Source organism: Bombina bombina, chromosome 4, assembly GCF_027579735.1.
Source record: "Bombina bombina isolate aBomBom1 chromosome 4, aBomBom1.pri, whole genome shotgun sequence".
In the NCBI taxonomy this organism is placed as follows: Eukaryota; Metazoa; Chordata; class Amphibia; order Anura; family Bombinatoridae; genus Bombina; species Bombina bombina.
In genome coordinates this window covers 275,402,214-275,418,960 of record NC_069502.1, presented here as the reverse complement: position 1 = coordinate 275,418,960, position 16,747 = coordinate 275,402,214, and positions in this window count along the sequence as shown.

The window sequence follows — 16,747 nt, the reverse complement described above, 5'->3', positions numbered from 1 at the left end:
TTCCCCTTTAAGATTATAGTATCCACCTCCTTCACATCCCCATAAGTAGGTACTATCAACACCTGCATGTTGCTTGATTATTGAAATTGCCTTAGCTGATACAACAAGTACTCGCATACTCTGAAGGAATCTTTCAAGCCTTTTCCTAAAAACTACTACCAGCAACCTTTTACAGCTTCTACTAAATTCTGGATTTAATATCTATCTTCAATAACGGATTAAGTTACCTACAAGGCCGTTCAACACTCCTATAGTCTGGAACTCTGACGTATTTACTAGAGCTGACTCACCTGAGGCCTAAGTTTTTCCACAGCTCTCAACCTTGCTACAATCTCTATCATCGCAGCTAAAGTGTGCTGCTTATCTCAACAACAACTGAGCGGTGTTTGGAGGACTAACCTTAATAACTAAGTAAGAACTTATACTTTGAATCTGTATTTAATTTCTGTCTGAAGTCTCAGAGTTACCCTTAAAGTAATCCTCTCTAAAGTAAAAGCGCAACTTTGTTTCCTGTCAGTTTTCTGTGCTGCAAGCAAAACGTCTCTCAAAAACAAAAGCGCAACTTTGTTTCTTGTCAGTTTTCTGAGTTGCAATTTAACCTCAATCCTTTTGTTTAATCCATGTATGAATTACCCTGAATAAGTCTGGTATCCACCAAATATCAAACAAGAGTCATTTCATACAATCTACTTATATTTTATTTAGTTGTCACAACACAACTCATTATTATCTCAGAAGAGATTTCACTTGTAAAACTACCTCTTTTTCATATAAAGGATAACTCTGAAAAGAGTTTCACAATTATTCTTTTTTGTTATATGAACTGCTAATCCTGGTTGATAAATAAGCTTATTTAACCCCCTCATAAGCTGGACTAAAGGAATAGCTACACAAACACTTATTTTTTTTAATACAAAGGTGTCAGCTGTTCATGATAGAATAATCAAGCCTTCAACACACAGAGCATACTAGAAACTGTCTCTGAAAATAGATCCTACTGCTATGGCTAATGAGATCACAAGTTTGAATCAAAAAGTAGAAATCCTTGCCCAAGGACTTACAGAGTTAAAAAATGAAAACAATACTTTAAAACAAATTATGAATTATTTCTTTACACAAAAAGCTGCAGAACACCCAGAACCACAAATGAACCCTCCTAGTATTTTTTCTGGTGTTCGCTCACGTTTTCGTGAATTTCACGATGCTTGTTATTTATTGTTTTCTATGAAACCTAAGACATACTACTGTGACAGGGTTAAAGTATGTACTGTCATATCTCACCTTAGTGGTGAACCTAGGTTATGGGCCAATAAATTCTTTGAATCCAATGACCCCATTCTAGGTTCGGTGGAGGATTTTTTCAAAGCAATGGCTTTACTCTATGAGGATCACAACACCCAGATCACCGCAGAAAATAATCTGAGAACCCTAAAACAGGGAAAGAGACCCGTTGAGGACTACGTAGCAGAGTTCCAACTATGGGCAACTGAGTCACAATGGAATTCTGTTTCTTTACGTAATCAGTTTTGTTAGGATTTGCTAAGTTCTTTTAGAAAACACTACTACAACAGCTTACTGCTAATGTAGGACCACTCAGTCTCACACCTTACCTCGGATTCCCACAGATTGAACTTAAGGGAACCCTGATATGCTCATTGATCTGAGGGTCACTACAGCAGGGTAGCTGAGTGAAAACGGGACCTTCACGCAACAATGACTGCTAGCAGCATTAAGGAGAGTAATTCTTAGAGGAATGTAACTTCAACAGTAGTGAAAGAGTTAATTACTGCAGGTGCCTTGATTCACTCACACAAGCAGTGTAAAATAGTTTATGCAGCAGGCTTTAGCAAACACACCAAAATTCACACAGTACTTTGTTATCTGAATGAAAAAATTAAGTTGAGGGCATTATGTAAACCATAATTTGATAATGAATATTAGTTATTTCCAAACTTGTTCAATGAAAGCATAAGAAGCTGTGTTAATCTCATGAAACAGGTAAAGTTGAAGTTATACAAACAGTTATTTGCAAGCAGATAAGATGGTGAATTGTGATAAAAACTGAAGTATGCTTAGGAAGTCCGTTTATGAGAAATGGTAGCAATATGAATCTTTGTCACAGTTATTTGTATGCAAGTTAGTAAGTAGGAGAAATAGTTTAGTGCATATTTGTCATCTGAAGCGTATATGAATCCCCAGCAGGTGAGAGTTACACAGTTAATATGGCAAGCTTGAGTATAATGAAGTTGCAGTAGTACACACAGTTCATATAATGCAATATATACAGACCAGTATTACAGGAGATGGCAAATGAGCAGAGTAATACTGTTACCAGACAGCAAACAGTCCCAGCGGTATCACAGCGAGTCTGACAGAGAACCGCGGCGGGAGAATGTCGGGCGTGACGTCACACGCTGCAGGGAGTAACTTCAATACAGGAGAGAGACAGAGAAGTCTCTGACTGGAATAAACGGTGAAAATCTTCAGGCACAAAAGAGCATCTGCAGGTTGATTCAAGCATGCAGAAACTCAGGGTGAGTTTGGAGAGCAATGAAGTGAAATACAGAGTTGTATAAACGGCTAGGTCTCTTCAGAAGCAGCTTGTCACAGAGCAACAAATTACCAAGCAATGAGTTCTGTTGGGAGGAGCCTTAAATAGGGCTAGTGAGTTCACTTTCTTAAAGGTACAGCATGAAAAGAGATAAATCCCTGACAGGACACCCCCCCCCCCCCAAGGATCCGCTCCGCGGATCAAGGACCAGGACGATCAGGATTCCTACGATGAAACAAGGAGACAAGACGGGGAGCAGAGACATTAGTGGAAGGTTCCCAAGAGTCCTCCTCCGGACCAAACCCTTTCCAACTGACAAGATATTGAAGTTGATTATGATGGTAACGAGAGTCTAGGATAGACTCAATCTCATACTCCATGCCATCAATAACTGAAGGATCCACCGTGTCATTCTGAGTCGTGTCTCTGATTGTACTGTACGGTTTCAAGAGAGAAACGTGGAATGTGGGATGTATCTTTAGAGAATCTGGTAGCTGAAGTGTTACAGCATTAACATTGACGACCTTTTGTATTGGATAAGGCCCTAAATATAGAGAAGCGAGTTTTTTAGAAGGAACTTGTAACCTTAAATGTTTAGTGCTTAACCAGACTTTGTCGCCAATTGTCATGAACCAAGCCTCCAGACTAAAAAGAAAAAGAAAAGGTCTGGGAGGCATTCTGCTAAGAAGGGCTGCGTGGGGATTTGAACCTGTGGCTCTGTGGTTGCTATTTCTGTTTGCTTACATGTTGAGCCACAGCCAGTTCTAGCAATAGCATGGATCTTAAAAGATCTGATAAATAACTATTTGCCTTACTTGTTATTACACCTGTGCAACACACAGGTGTTCTCAATTCTGGAATTAATCAGAACCAACCCTGTGCAAAACCTCCCTATTTAAGGATGGCTTTTAGTCTGCATTAGTGTCTTCACATTGGATCTGTTTTGTCAAGTCAGAATCTGTTTCCTGTACTTCTTTGGAGAAAGACTTCACCTTTGCACCTGTTTACAAGGTATTACCAGGAGAAAGCCTTTACCTTTAAACCTGTTACCAGTTCACAAGTTTGTATCCTGCCTTGTGCAATTCCTGCACTCAACTATAACCAGGAGAAAGACTTTACCTTTAAACCTGTTACCAGTTCACAAGTTTGTATCCTGCCTTGTGCAATTCCTGCACTCAACTATAACCAGGAGAAAGACTTTACCTTTAAACCTGCTACCTGTTTACAAGTTGTTTTCTGCCTTGTGCAAATCTTACATTTCAGTTATTATCAGGAAAAAGACTTTCCTTTTTGAATCTGCATCTCTGCTTACTTTGTTTGTTTATTTTCACTCCTGCTGTATGTGGTCTTAACATACCTGAGTAGCATATTTAAATATTCTGCAAGTATTTGCTTAAACAAAGTATTTTCTTGTTTAAATAAATTTATCATTTTCAATCAGTATGGCTTCTACTAATCTTCCTTTAAAGCAACTGTTCCAGACAATGAGGCTCTCACATGATATCCTGAGACAGAACATGACAGAATGTGAAGACCTTAAAAGAGAGCCCTCTGGGATTATTGCTGTATTGGAATCAGTGTTAAAGTTTATTAAGGACATACTGATTAACTTCATGGAGCTGGTGGAAATGTTATCTCTCCCAACCAAAACCTTGTCTGAAGTTACCTCCCAAACAAGGAAAGGTTTTAAAGAACCCTTAACAGAAGAGGAAAAGACTCGGCGAAGACAGCTTAACCTCTGTTTCTATTGTGGGGGAACTGGTCACCGCATCACAGGGTGTCCAGTAAGACCCCCTAGAGGATCAAGTCGAGATACAGCCAAGTTTAAAATGGACTCTGATGTTAAGGGAACAAATTATTCTTCCACTAGCAAACTTAAAGATACCCCTGGAGAGGACCCAGCTACTGAGAATACATCTATTCTACAAGCAACCATTTCTAACACGCTTCAAGAAATGGTACCTGATTTGAAAGAGATGGTTGTTGGCAGTACAACTTCAACAACATCCACTACCCATGCCACTGCCTCTGTTTCTGCATCTACCACATTGGGGAACTCTGCAAAAACACCTCCTGGAAATCCTGCACATTACCTTGTTTCTGCCTTGGTTGGAGATCCATCTAACAAAAGTCACTCATCAGACATAAAAGTGACAAATCTTCCAGCTGAATCAGACCCTGACAAATCTAAAGTTCCATACCTCCCTGCACCACCTTCACCCAGCTACTCATTGACTGAGAAAGAATTGAATGAGATGGTTGAATTGGATATAAATGACACAGAAAATGAATTCCTGGACTCTGAAGGAGAGGTCATACTTTACCCGGAGGTACTCTGCCCATCAGCCAGTCCATTGCAAGCTGCTCGGTACAATCAAGAACCTCTAAATCAAAACTGTCTTGGTTTTTCAGCTCTTGTTATGCCTACAGGGATATCTTCTAAGGGTCCCCAATCTCAGGCAGCTGTTCCAAGCGAAGAATCAATTCCATCTGATTGTATTAGGGCTTCAAATGAAACACTTGTTCGTAAATCCCACCTTCAGATGTTTGAACAGGCTTTGAGCGCCCGGAGTGCGCTCTTTGGAGGCGGCATCTGTCATGAACCAAGCCTCCAGACTAAAAAGAAAAAGAAAAGGTCTGGGAGGCATTCTGCTAAGAAGGGCTGCGTGGGGATTTGAACCTGTGGCTCTGTGGTTGCTATTTCTGTTTGCTTACATGTTGAGCCACAGCCAGTTCTAGCAATAGCATGGATCTTAAAAGATCTGATAAATAACTATTTGCCTTACTTGTTATTACACCTGTGCAACACACAGGTGTTCTCAATTCTGGAATTAATCAGAACCAACCCTGTGCAAAACCTCCCTATTTAAGGATGGCTTTTAGTCTGCATTAGTGTCTTCACATTGGATCTGTTTTGTCAAGTCAGAATCTGTTTCCTGTACTTCTTTGGAGAAAGACTTCACCTTTGCACCTGTTTACAAGGTATTACCAGGAGAAAGCCTTTACCTTTAAACCTGTTACCAGTTCACAAGTTTGTATCCTGCCTTGTGCAATTCCTGCACTCAACTATAACCAGGAGAAAGACTTTACCTTTAAACCTGTTACCAGTTCACAAGTTTGTATCCTGCCTTGTGCAATTCCTGCACTCAACTATAACCAGGAGAAAGACTTTACCTTTAAACCTGCTACCTGTTTACAAGTTGTTTTCTGCCTTGTGCAAATCTTACATTTCAGTTATTATCAGGAAAAAGACTTTCCTTTTTGAATCTGCATCTCTGAAAGACATCATTTATAAAACATTGAAATGTCGCTGGGGCATTGCACAACCCGAAGGGCATTACAGTGTATTCATACAAACCGTATCTAGTACGGAATGCAGTTAACCATTCATCCCCTGCCCTCATCCTGATCAAATTATAGGCACCTCTGAGGTCTAGTTTAGTAAAAACTGTGGCACCTTGTAAACGTTCAATAAGTTCAGGTATGAGGGGCAGGGGGTATCTGTTCTTTTTTTTGCATTTGTTCAACTGCCTATAATCGATGATAGGCCTAAGACTGCCATCTTTATTTTTTTACAAAGAACATTGCTGCAGCTGCAGAGGAGGTGGAAGGTCTAATAAACCCTTTTTTCAAGTTGTCATCTAAATATTCTTTTAAATGATTTAACTCTGGCTGTGACAACGGATATATATGACCGTATGGTATGGAGCTTCCAGGTATAAGATCAATAGGATAGTCATAGTCTCTGTGTGGTGGTAAGGACTCAGCCTCTTTTTTATCAAAAACATCAGCAAACTCACTATAGCATTCTGGTAACTTATGTTCAGTGATTTGACAAAGTGTGTGTACCCCAAAACAGGATTGCTTACAATAATTTGAATCGAAAACCACTGATGCTGTAGACCACGAAATAGTGGGGTTATGTTTTATTAACCAATTCAATCCAAGAATTAGTGGATAAACAGAAGATGGAAGGACATCAAACGAAATAAGCTCTGTGTGACCTGAAGGGGTAACCACTTTGAGTGGGATAGTGTGGTGAGTTATGGGACCAGAGCTAAAGAATGAACCGTCAACCAGACGAATAGCTAGTGCAACATTCTTTTTTATTAGTGGTATGTGATTATTAACAACAAAAGTGTTATCAGCAAAATTCCCAGAAGCCCCAGAGTCAATTATGGCCTGAACGTTTATCTTCTGATGGGACCACTGTAAGGAGACATAAATAGATAGATGAGATTTTATGCTGTTAACCAAATTAACTGTATGGTCATTAGATGAAGTCTTACCCTTCTTTTGTCGAATCAGAGAGGGACAGTCCCTAACTCCATGGTTCTTTTCAGCACAGTATAAACATAAGTTTAGAAGCTTACGCCTTGCTTTCTCTTCAGGTCTTAAGGGTCCCCTAAGAACTGCAACATCCATGGGTTCTTCTATGGATCTAGTGGATACTGTGGAAGGAGTTGAGTGATAATAATTGGGAGTCCTTCTGGTGGTATTCTCCGAATAAGATCTTTCTGACTTCCTTTCCCTAAGTCGACAATCTATGCCAATAGAGAGAGTCATCAAGGCATCCAAGTCCTCTGGAATCACACCCCTTGCCAACTCATCCTTAACTGCATCATTGAGCCCCAAACGGAACTGATTGCGTAGAGCAGGAATATTCCAAAGGGTGTCAGGAGCCCATCTTTTGAATTCAGTAATGTAATCTTCTACCATTCTTTTGCCCTGCCTTAAAGATCTAATGGCAGTTTCAGAAGTATTTTTTTTATTGTGATCTTCATATAAGAGAGACATAGCAGAAAAAAATCTTCTAGGGAATTTAGGATGGGATCATCTTTTTCATAAAAAGCATTGGCCCATGACCTGGCCTCACCTCTGAGAAATGAAATTACAGTTAGAACTCTAATCCTGTCAGTTGGGTATGACTTAGGTTTCAAAGTAAAAAGCAGAGTGCAGAAATTCCTGAAATCCCTGAACATAGATCTGTCCCCAGAGAACTTTTCAGGCGGACTAACAATGGGTTCTGGGGTTGACTCAACATTAGGAGTTTTGTTAGCAAGGTGATCATTAATAAAAACAATTATATTCTGATTCTCTAATTGAATATCCCTTAAGCCTTGAATCATGTGATCCATACTCTGAGCTAGAGAACCAACTCTCCTGGACAGTTCACTTATATCCATGATTTTAGCTGTTAGTAGTATTCTTTTTTTTTTTAAGGCTTGGTAATATGTTAGGATTTGCTAAGTTCTTTTAGAAAACACTACTACAACAGCTTACTGCTAATGTAGGACCACTCAGTCTCACACCTTACCTCGGATTCCCACAGATTGAACTTAAGGGAACCCTGATATGCTCATTGATCTGAGGGTTACTACAGCAGGGTAGCTGAGTGAAAACGGGACCTTCACGCAACAATGACTGCTAGCAGCAGTAAGGAGAGTAATTCTTAGAGGAATGTAACTTCAACAGTAGTGAAAGAGTTAATTACTGCAGGTGCCTTGATTCACTCACACAAGCAGTGTAAAATAGTTTATGCAGCAGGCTTTTGCAAACACACCAAAATTCACACAGTACTTTGTTATCTGAATGAAAAAATTAAGTTGAGGGCATTATGTAAACCATAATTTGATAATGAATATTAGTTATTTCCAAACTTGTTCAATGAAAGCATAAGAAGCTGTGTTAATCTCATGAAACAGGTAAAGTTGAAGTTATACAAACAGTTATTTGCAAGCAGATAAGATGGTGAATTGTGATAAAAACTGAAGTATGCTTAGGAAGTCCGTTTATGAGAAATGGTAGCAATATGAATCTTTGTCACAGTTATTTGTATGCAAGTTAGTAAGTAGGCGAAATAGTTTAGTGCATATTTGTCATCTGAAGCGTATATGAATCCCCAGCAGGTGAGAGTTACACAGTTAATATGGCAAGCTTGAGTATAATGAAGTTGCAGTAGTACACACAGTTCATATAATGCAATATATACAGACCAGTATTACAGGAGATGGCAAATGAGCAGAGTAATACTGTTACCAGACAGCAAACAGTCCCAGCGGTATCACAGCGAGTCTGACAGAGAACCGCGGCGGGAGAATGTCGGGCGTCACGTCACACGCTGCAGGGAGTAACTTCAATACAGGAGAGAGACAGAGAAGTCTCTGACTGGAATAAACGGTGAAAATCTTCAGGCACAAAAGAGCATCTGCAGGTTGATTCAAGCATGCAGAAACTCAGGGTGAGTTTGGAGAGCAATGAAGTGAAATACAGAGTTGTATAAACGGCTAGGTCTCTTCAGAAGCAGCTTGTCACAGAGCAACAAATTACCAAGCAATGAGTTCTGTTGGGAGGAGCCTTAAATAGGGCTAGTGAGTTCACTTTCTTAAAGGTACAGCATGAAAAGAGATAAATCCCTGACAAGTTTAGACTCGGACTTTCAGAATACTTAAAGGACAAGCTTTCCCGCATAGAGTTTCCTGAAACTTTGGAATCTCTCATAAAGATCTCCATCTCCATGGATAGAAGATACCGAGAACGTCGAGCAGAAAAACCACCCTCAGACCTCTTTCCAAAAAGATATCAAACCCAACAACAGGAGAAAAATCTCCAAAACCCTATACCAATGGAAATTGGAACGATAAAGGGTCCTCTTACTCACGAAGAAAAGTTACGCAGAAGAATCTCAAATCTCTGTATGTATTGCGGAAATAAGGAACATACAGTTTCCTCATGTCCTGTTTTGATGCGCCAAAAAAGGGGTAAGATTTGTATTGTGAAACCACAAAATATTTCTATCACAAATTCGTACCTAACCATTTCTGTCTTTGCAGTGGGACCAACAACTTCTCAGGAATGACGCAATGGTCGATTCTGGGGCTTTTGGATTGTTTATGGATCAAACGTTTGTTAATATAAATAAAATACCCTGTGTGCTTAAGCAATTCCCAGTGCATGTAAAAGTTAAAGTTAAAGGTTCTACACATCTAAAGGGTCCTATAACCCACCACACCATACCCCTACTTGTTACCTCTGGCAATGGGCATACAGAATACATAACCTTCGACATCCTACCCAACTCTTTACACCCCATTATCTTAGGTTACACCTGGTTACAGAAACACAACCCTCAGATAGATTGGGTTTTGAACACAATTCAATATAATTCAGAATATTGTACCTCCTCTTGTTATCCATACATCTCTCTGAATCACTTACAAACACAAATACCTACTGAATACACTGAATTTATGGATGTATTTGATATTAAAGAGGCAGAAAATCTTCCCCCTCACAGGTCATTCGATTGCCCTATAGATACGAAACCTAACACTACTATCCCTTTTGGAAAAATCTATCCTATGTCCAAAAAAGAATTACAACATCTTCGAGAATATCTCGATGAAAACTTAAGAAAGGGCTTTATTTCTACTTCCACATTCCCAGCTGCTGCTGGGATGTTCTTTGTCACCAATAAAGACGGTTCACTACGCCCTATTATTGATTATAGGGGCTTAAATGCTATAACTATAAAGAACAGATACCCACTCCCACTCATCCCCGAACTCCTCGAAAGATTGACTGATGCATGTATCTTCACTAAACTTGATTTAAAGGGGGCATACAATCTTATTCGTATGAGAAAGGGAGATGAGTGGAAGACAGCATTTAAGACAAGATATGGTTTATTCCAGTATAACGTTATGCCTTTTGGCTTAACGAACGCTCCAGCAACATTTCAATTCTTTATAAATGAAATATTCAAGGATTTAATGGACACCTGTGTAGTGATTTATTTGGATGAAATCCTGATCTTTTCCAAAAACATGACAGAACATATCAGACACGTAAGGTGGGTCTTGATGAGACTAAGAGAGCATCAACTGTATGCTAAAGCTGAGAAGTGTCAGTTCCATGTAAAGACAATCAAATTCTTAGGATATATTATCTCCCCAAATGGCATACACATGGATCCAGAAAAGGTGGAAGCGGTGGTAAACTGGCCTATTCCTACTACTCAAAAATCTCTACAAAAATTTTTGGGATTCTCCAATTTTTATAGGAGATTTATCCAAGAGTATTCTTCTATAGTCCAACCGTTAACTAAATTAACGGGGAAGGTCCGTTTCAATTGGACAAAGGAAGCACAGGATACTTTTGATCACCTAAAGAGAAGTTTCACTTCAGCTCCAATACTTCAACTCCCTGATCCAGAAGCAGATTTCACTCTCGAAGTGGATGCATCAAACATAGGAATAGGAGAAATTTTAACACAACAACGAAAAGGTTCACCAAACCGTCACCCCATTGCATTTTTCTCAAGACTACTGACACCTGCCGAAAGAAATTACTCAGTCGGAGACCTGGAGCTTCTAGCCATAAAAACCGCACTGGAACACTGGAGACACATTCTAGTCCGATGGTCACTCTTTTTGGACCGATTCAATTTTTTTTATACATTACAGACCAGGATCTCAAAATACACAAGCAGATGCATTATCCAGGACTTTCCAAACTGTGCCTGAACGTGAAGAGGTACATAACATTATTCCATCTCATAGATTTTTAGCCTCAATTACTTCTTATCATTCAGCTCTCTTAACCGCTCAAAGTCTTGATTCTGACGTTCCGTCATACTGTAACAAAGATATAACTACAGGGTTGATTCACTATGGAAAACAGATTTATGTACCCCAATCTCTTAGAACTGATTTACTCCAACATTACCATGATAATCCTCTATCTGGCCATCCCGGTATCACAAAGACCAACGAATTACTAAGCAGAGAATACTGGTGGCCTAAAATGAAACAGGATGTCTATAAATATGTTACCAATTGTCATACTTGTTCCCGTAAAAAGAAATCTTACCAAAAACCTTTTGGTTTACTCACTCCTCTACCCATTCCTGACTCTCCGTGGCAAATGATAGCAATGGACTTTATAGTCGACTTACCGCCTTCCAAAAACTTCACTTGTATACTCGTAGTTGTAGACCATCTAACTCGTATGGGTCATTTCATTCCATTGAAAAAGACGCCCACTGCTATTGTATTCTTTTCCCATATTGTCAAATTGCATGGTCTGCCTCTCTCGATTGTAACAGATCGAGGGACGCAATTCACTTCCAGATTCTGGAGAGAATTATGTTGTTTATTGAAAATCTTGCCCCGATTCTCGACAGCTTTTCATCCCCAATCTAACGGATTGACAGAACGTTTGAACCAAACGCTTGAACAATACCTCAGATGCTACACATCTCATCTTCAAGAAGACTGGTCGGACTGGTTACCAATGGCGGAATTCGCCTATAATAATTCCATCAATTCCTCTACAAAGATGTCGCCTTTCTATGCCTCTTATGGATTCCATCCAAAAACAATACCTACCTCACTTACCTCCTCTACTTCTCCTTATGCTGTTGAATATTTCTCTGAACTAAAGAATTCTTTATCTTTCTTTTACTGAAGCATCATCTGGAAAATGCTAAAGCCAGACAAAAACTCTACTTTGATAAAAAACATTCTCTTCCACCAGAGTATAAACCTGGCGATCTTGTCTGGTTGTCCACCACTAATTTGAAGCTTAAGGTTCCTTGTAAGAAATTGGCTGATGAATATATAGGTCCGTTTAGGATTTAAAAACTCCTTAACGCAAACGCAGTCGTTCTACATCTGCCTTCCTGTTATCGAATCCATCCGTCTTTTCATGTATCGCTCCTTAAACCATTCTCTGGTCAATTGAGCTCGCTCTCCAGGGATGAAGGATCCTCTCACACAATTCTTTCTGATCAACCTGAGTATGAACTTGAAAAAATTATGGATTCTCGTATCCGTTGGTGAAGATTGGAATATCTAGTCCGTTGGACTGGATACGGACCCGAAGAGGATTCCTGGATACCTATCTGTGACATTCATGCTCCTGATTTGCTACGGGAATTCCACAACCGTTTCCCTACCAAACCGGGCTTGGCGCCTCCTGGAGGCTCACCTTGAGAAGGGGGATCTGTCATACTTCCCCTTTAAGATTATAGTATCCACCTCCTTCACATCCCCATAAGTAGGTACTATCAACACCTGCATGTTGCTTGATTATTGAAATTGTCTTAGCTGATACAACAAGTACTCGCATACTCTGAAGGAATCTTTCAAGCCTTTTACTAAAAACTACTACCAGCAACCTTTTACAGCTTCTACTAAATTCTGGATTTAATATCTATCTTCAATAACGGATTAAGTTACCTACAAGGCCGTTCAACACTCCTATAGTCTGGAACTCTGACGTATTTACTAGAGCTGACTCACCTGAGGCCTAAGTTTTTCCACAGCTCTCAACCTTGCTACAATCTCTATCATCGCAGCTAAAGTGTGCTGCTTATCTTAACAACAACTGAGCGGTGTTTGGAGGACTAACCTTAATAACCAAGTAAGAACTTATACTTTGAATCTGTATTTAATTTCTGTCTGAAGTCTCAGAGTTACCCTTAAAGTAATCCTCTTTAAAGTAAAAGAGCAACTTTGTTTCCTGTCAGTTTTCTGTGCTGTAAGCAAAACGTCTCTCAAAAACAAAAGCGCAACTTTGTTTCTTGTTTTCTGAGTTGCAATTTAACCTCAATCCTTTTGTTTAATCCATGTATGAATTACCCTGAATAAGTCTGGTATCCACCAAATATCAAACAAGAGTCATTTCATACAATCTACTTATATTTTATTTAGTTGTCACAACACAACTCATTATTATCTCAGAAGAGATTTCACTTGTAAAACTACCTCTTTTTCATATAAAGGATAACTCTGAAAAGAGATTCACAATTATTCTGTTTTGTTATATGAACTGCTAACCCCGCATAAGCTGGACAAAAGGAATAGCTACACAAACACTTATTTTTTGAATACAAAGGTGTCAGATGTTCATGATACCCTACCTTGGGACGTCTTCACCCAACCGGGCAGAAGTGGTCCTCTAGACAGGCAGAAGTCTTCATCCTATCCGGGCAGAAGAGGTCCTCCAGACGGGCAGAAGTCTTCATCCAGCTGGCATTTTCTATCTTCATCCATCCGGAGCGGAGCGGGTCCATCTTCAAGACATCCGACGCGGAGCATCCTCTTTCAACGACATCCGATGACTAAATGACGGTACCTTTAAGTGACGTTATCCAAGATGGCGTCACCTTCCATTCCGATTGGCTGATAGAATTCTATCAGCCAATCGGAATTAAGGTAGAAAAAAATCCTGTTGGCTGATTGGATCAGCCAATAGGATTGAAGTTCAATCCTATTGGCTGATCCAATCAGCCAATAGGATTGAGCTTGCATTCCATTGGCTGATTGGAACAGCCAATAGAATGTGAGCTCAATCCTATTGACTGATTGGATCAGCCAATAGGATTTTTTCTACCTTAATTCCGATTGGTTGATAGAATTCTATCAGCCAATCGGAATTGAAGGGACGCCATCTTGGATGACGTCACTTAAAGGTACCGTCATTTAGTCGTCGGATGTTGTTGGAAGAAGATGCTCCACGTCGGATGTCTTGAAGATGGACCTGCTCCGCTCCGGATGAATGAAGATAGAAGATGCCGGCTGGATGAAGACTTCTGCCCGTCTGGAGGACCTCTTCTGCCCGGATAGGATGAAGACATCTGCCCGTCTGGAGGACCACTTCTGCCCGGTTGGGTGAAGACGTCTCAGGGTAGGGTGATCTTCAAGGGGTTAATAGAGTAGGGGTGGGTGGTGGGTTTTAATGTTGGGGGGGTATTGTATTTTATTTTACAGGTAAAAGAGCTGATTACTTTGGGGAAATGCCCCGCAAAAGGCCCTTTTAAAGGCTATTTGTAATTTAGTATAGGGTAGGGATTTTTTTTTATTTTGGGGGGCTTTTTATTAGGGGGATTAGAATATGTGTAATTAGTTTTAAAAACTTGTAATTATTTTATTATTTTCTGTAATTTAGTGGGGGGGGGGGTTCCGTACTTTGGTTTATTTTATTTAATTGTAATTAATTGTAGTTAATTTAGGGAATTAATTTAATTATAGTGTAGTGTTAGGTGTAATTGTAACTTAGGTTAAGTTTTATTTTACAGGTAAATTTGCACTTATTTTAGCTAGGTAGCTATTAAATAGTTAATAACTATTTAGTAACTATTCTACCTAGTTAAAATAAATACAAAGTTGCCTTTAAAATAAAAATAAACCCTATGATAGCTACAATGTAATTATTAGTTATATTGTTGCTAACTTAGGGTTTATTTTATATAAGTATTTAGTTTTAAATAGGAATAATTTAGTTAATAATAGTAATTTTATTTAGATGTATTTAAATTATATTTAAGTTAGGGAGTGTTAGGGTTAGACTTAGGTTTAGGGTTAATACATTTAGTATAGTGTCGGCGACGTTGTGGACGGCAGATTAGGGGTTAATAAATGTAGGTAGGTGTTGGCGATGTTAGGGACGGCAGATTAGGGGTTAATAAAATTTAACTAGTGTTTGCGAGGCGGGAGTGCAGCAGTTTAGGGGTTAATATATTTATTAAAGTGGCAGCGATGTCCGATCGGCAGATTAGGGGTTAAAAATTTTATTTAAGTGTTTGCGATGTGGGGGGGGCTCAGTTTAGGGGTTAATAGGTAGTTTATGGGTGTTAGAGTACTTTTTAGCACTTTAGTTAAGAGTTTTATGTTACGGCGTTAGACCATAAAACTCTTAACTACTGACTTTTAAATGCGGTAACAGTCTTGACAGGAGAGGCTGTACCGCTCACTTTTTCCAAGACTCGTAATACCGGCATTAGGAAAATCCCATTGAAAATCTGGGATACGAAATTGACGTAAGTGGATTTGCGGTATGTTCGAGTCGCGGAAAAAAAGTGAGCGGTACACCTGTACCTGCCACACTCGTAATACCAGCGGGCGTTAAAAAGCAGCGTTGGGACCTCTCAACGCTGCTTTTTAAGGCTAACGCAAGACTCTTAATCTAGGCGTTAATTTTTTGTGGATTTAGTTTTTTCAGCGGAAATTGCTGTTTTTATTTTATCCCTCCCTTTCTAGTGACTCTTCTGTGTTCCTCCACTTGTTGGGTATTTCTATCCCATATGTCACTAGCTCATGGACTCTTGCCAATTACATGAAAGAAAACATAATTTATGTAAGAACTTACCTGATAAATTCATTTCTTTCATATTGGCAAGAGTCCATGAGGCCCACCCTTTTTTGGTGGTTATGATTTTGCTTTAAAAGCACAATTATATTTCCAGTTCCTCTTTGTGTATGATTTTTTACTCCTTATTTTATCACTCCACTACTTGGCTATTCGTTAAACTGAATTGTCGGTGTGGTGAGGGGTGTATTTATAGGCATTTTGAGGTTTGGGAAACTTTGCCCCTCCTGGTAGGATTATATATCCCCTACGTCACTAGCTCATGGACTCGTGTCAATATGAAAGAAATGAATTTATCAGGTAAGTTCTTACATAAATTATGTTATTCCGCAGAAAGTTTGCTAATCTTCCTGATGTTCATAGTTTTGTTCAGCCATATTAATCTGTTATCAAGCCTATTGCAGGCTCCTCTTTTCTGAACCTATGCATAGACCGGGCATTGATCTACTTTTTTTGGAAAGTGATATTTCTTTTTTTTTTCTTCTTCTTCTTCTAGAAGAGTTTCTGAGTTTTCTTCTCTTTTTTTTATCCTTCTTATCTGATGTTTCATCAGGATAATGCTGTAGTTTTGGACTTCATTTTGATTTCTTACCTAAGGTGGTTTCTTCAGACGAATTTAGCTCAGAGATTGTCGTTTCTTCTTTGTGTCCTAATTCTAGGTATGCTTCTGAGAGATCTTTGCATTACTTGGATATTGGTTGAGCATGTGAATATTTTATTGACGCTACTAAGGTTTTAGGCAAACTTTTAGTTTGTTCTTCTTTTTGATCCTAGGAAGGGTCGGAACACCTGCTGTTTCTTTAGCCTTTTGGTTAAAACTTTGTTTTTCAAAGCTTATTTGGAGGCAGGTCTTCCTCCACTGCAGCGGATTTCTGCTCATTCTACTAGGTCAGTTGCAACTTCTTGGGCTTTCAAGAATAAATCTTCAGTTGATCAAAATTGCTAGGCAGCTATTTGGTCTTCTTTGTTTACTTTTTCTAGATTCTTCATTTTAAGGTTTTTGCTTCTTCTAAAGCAGCTTTTGGTAGAAAGTTTTATTTCAGG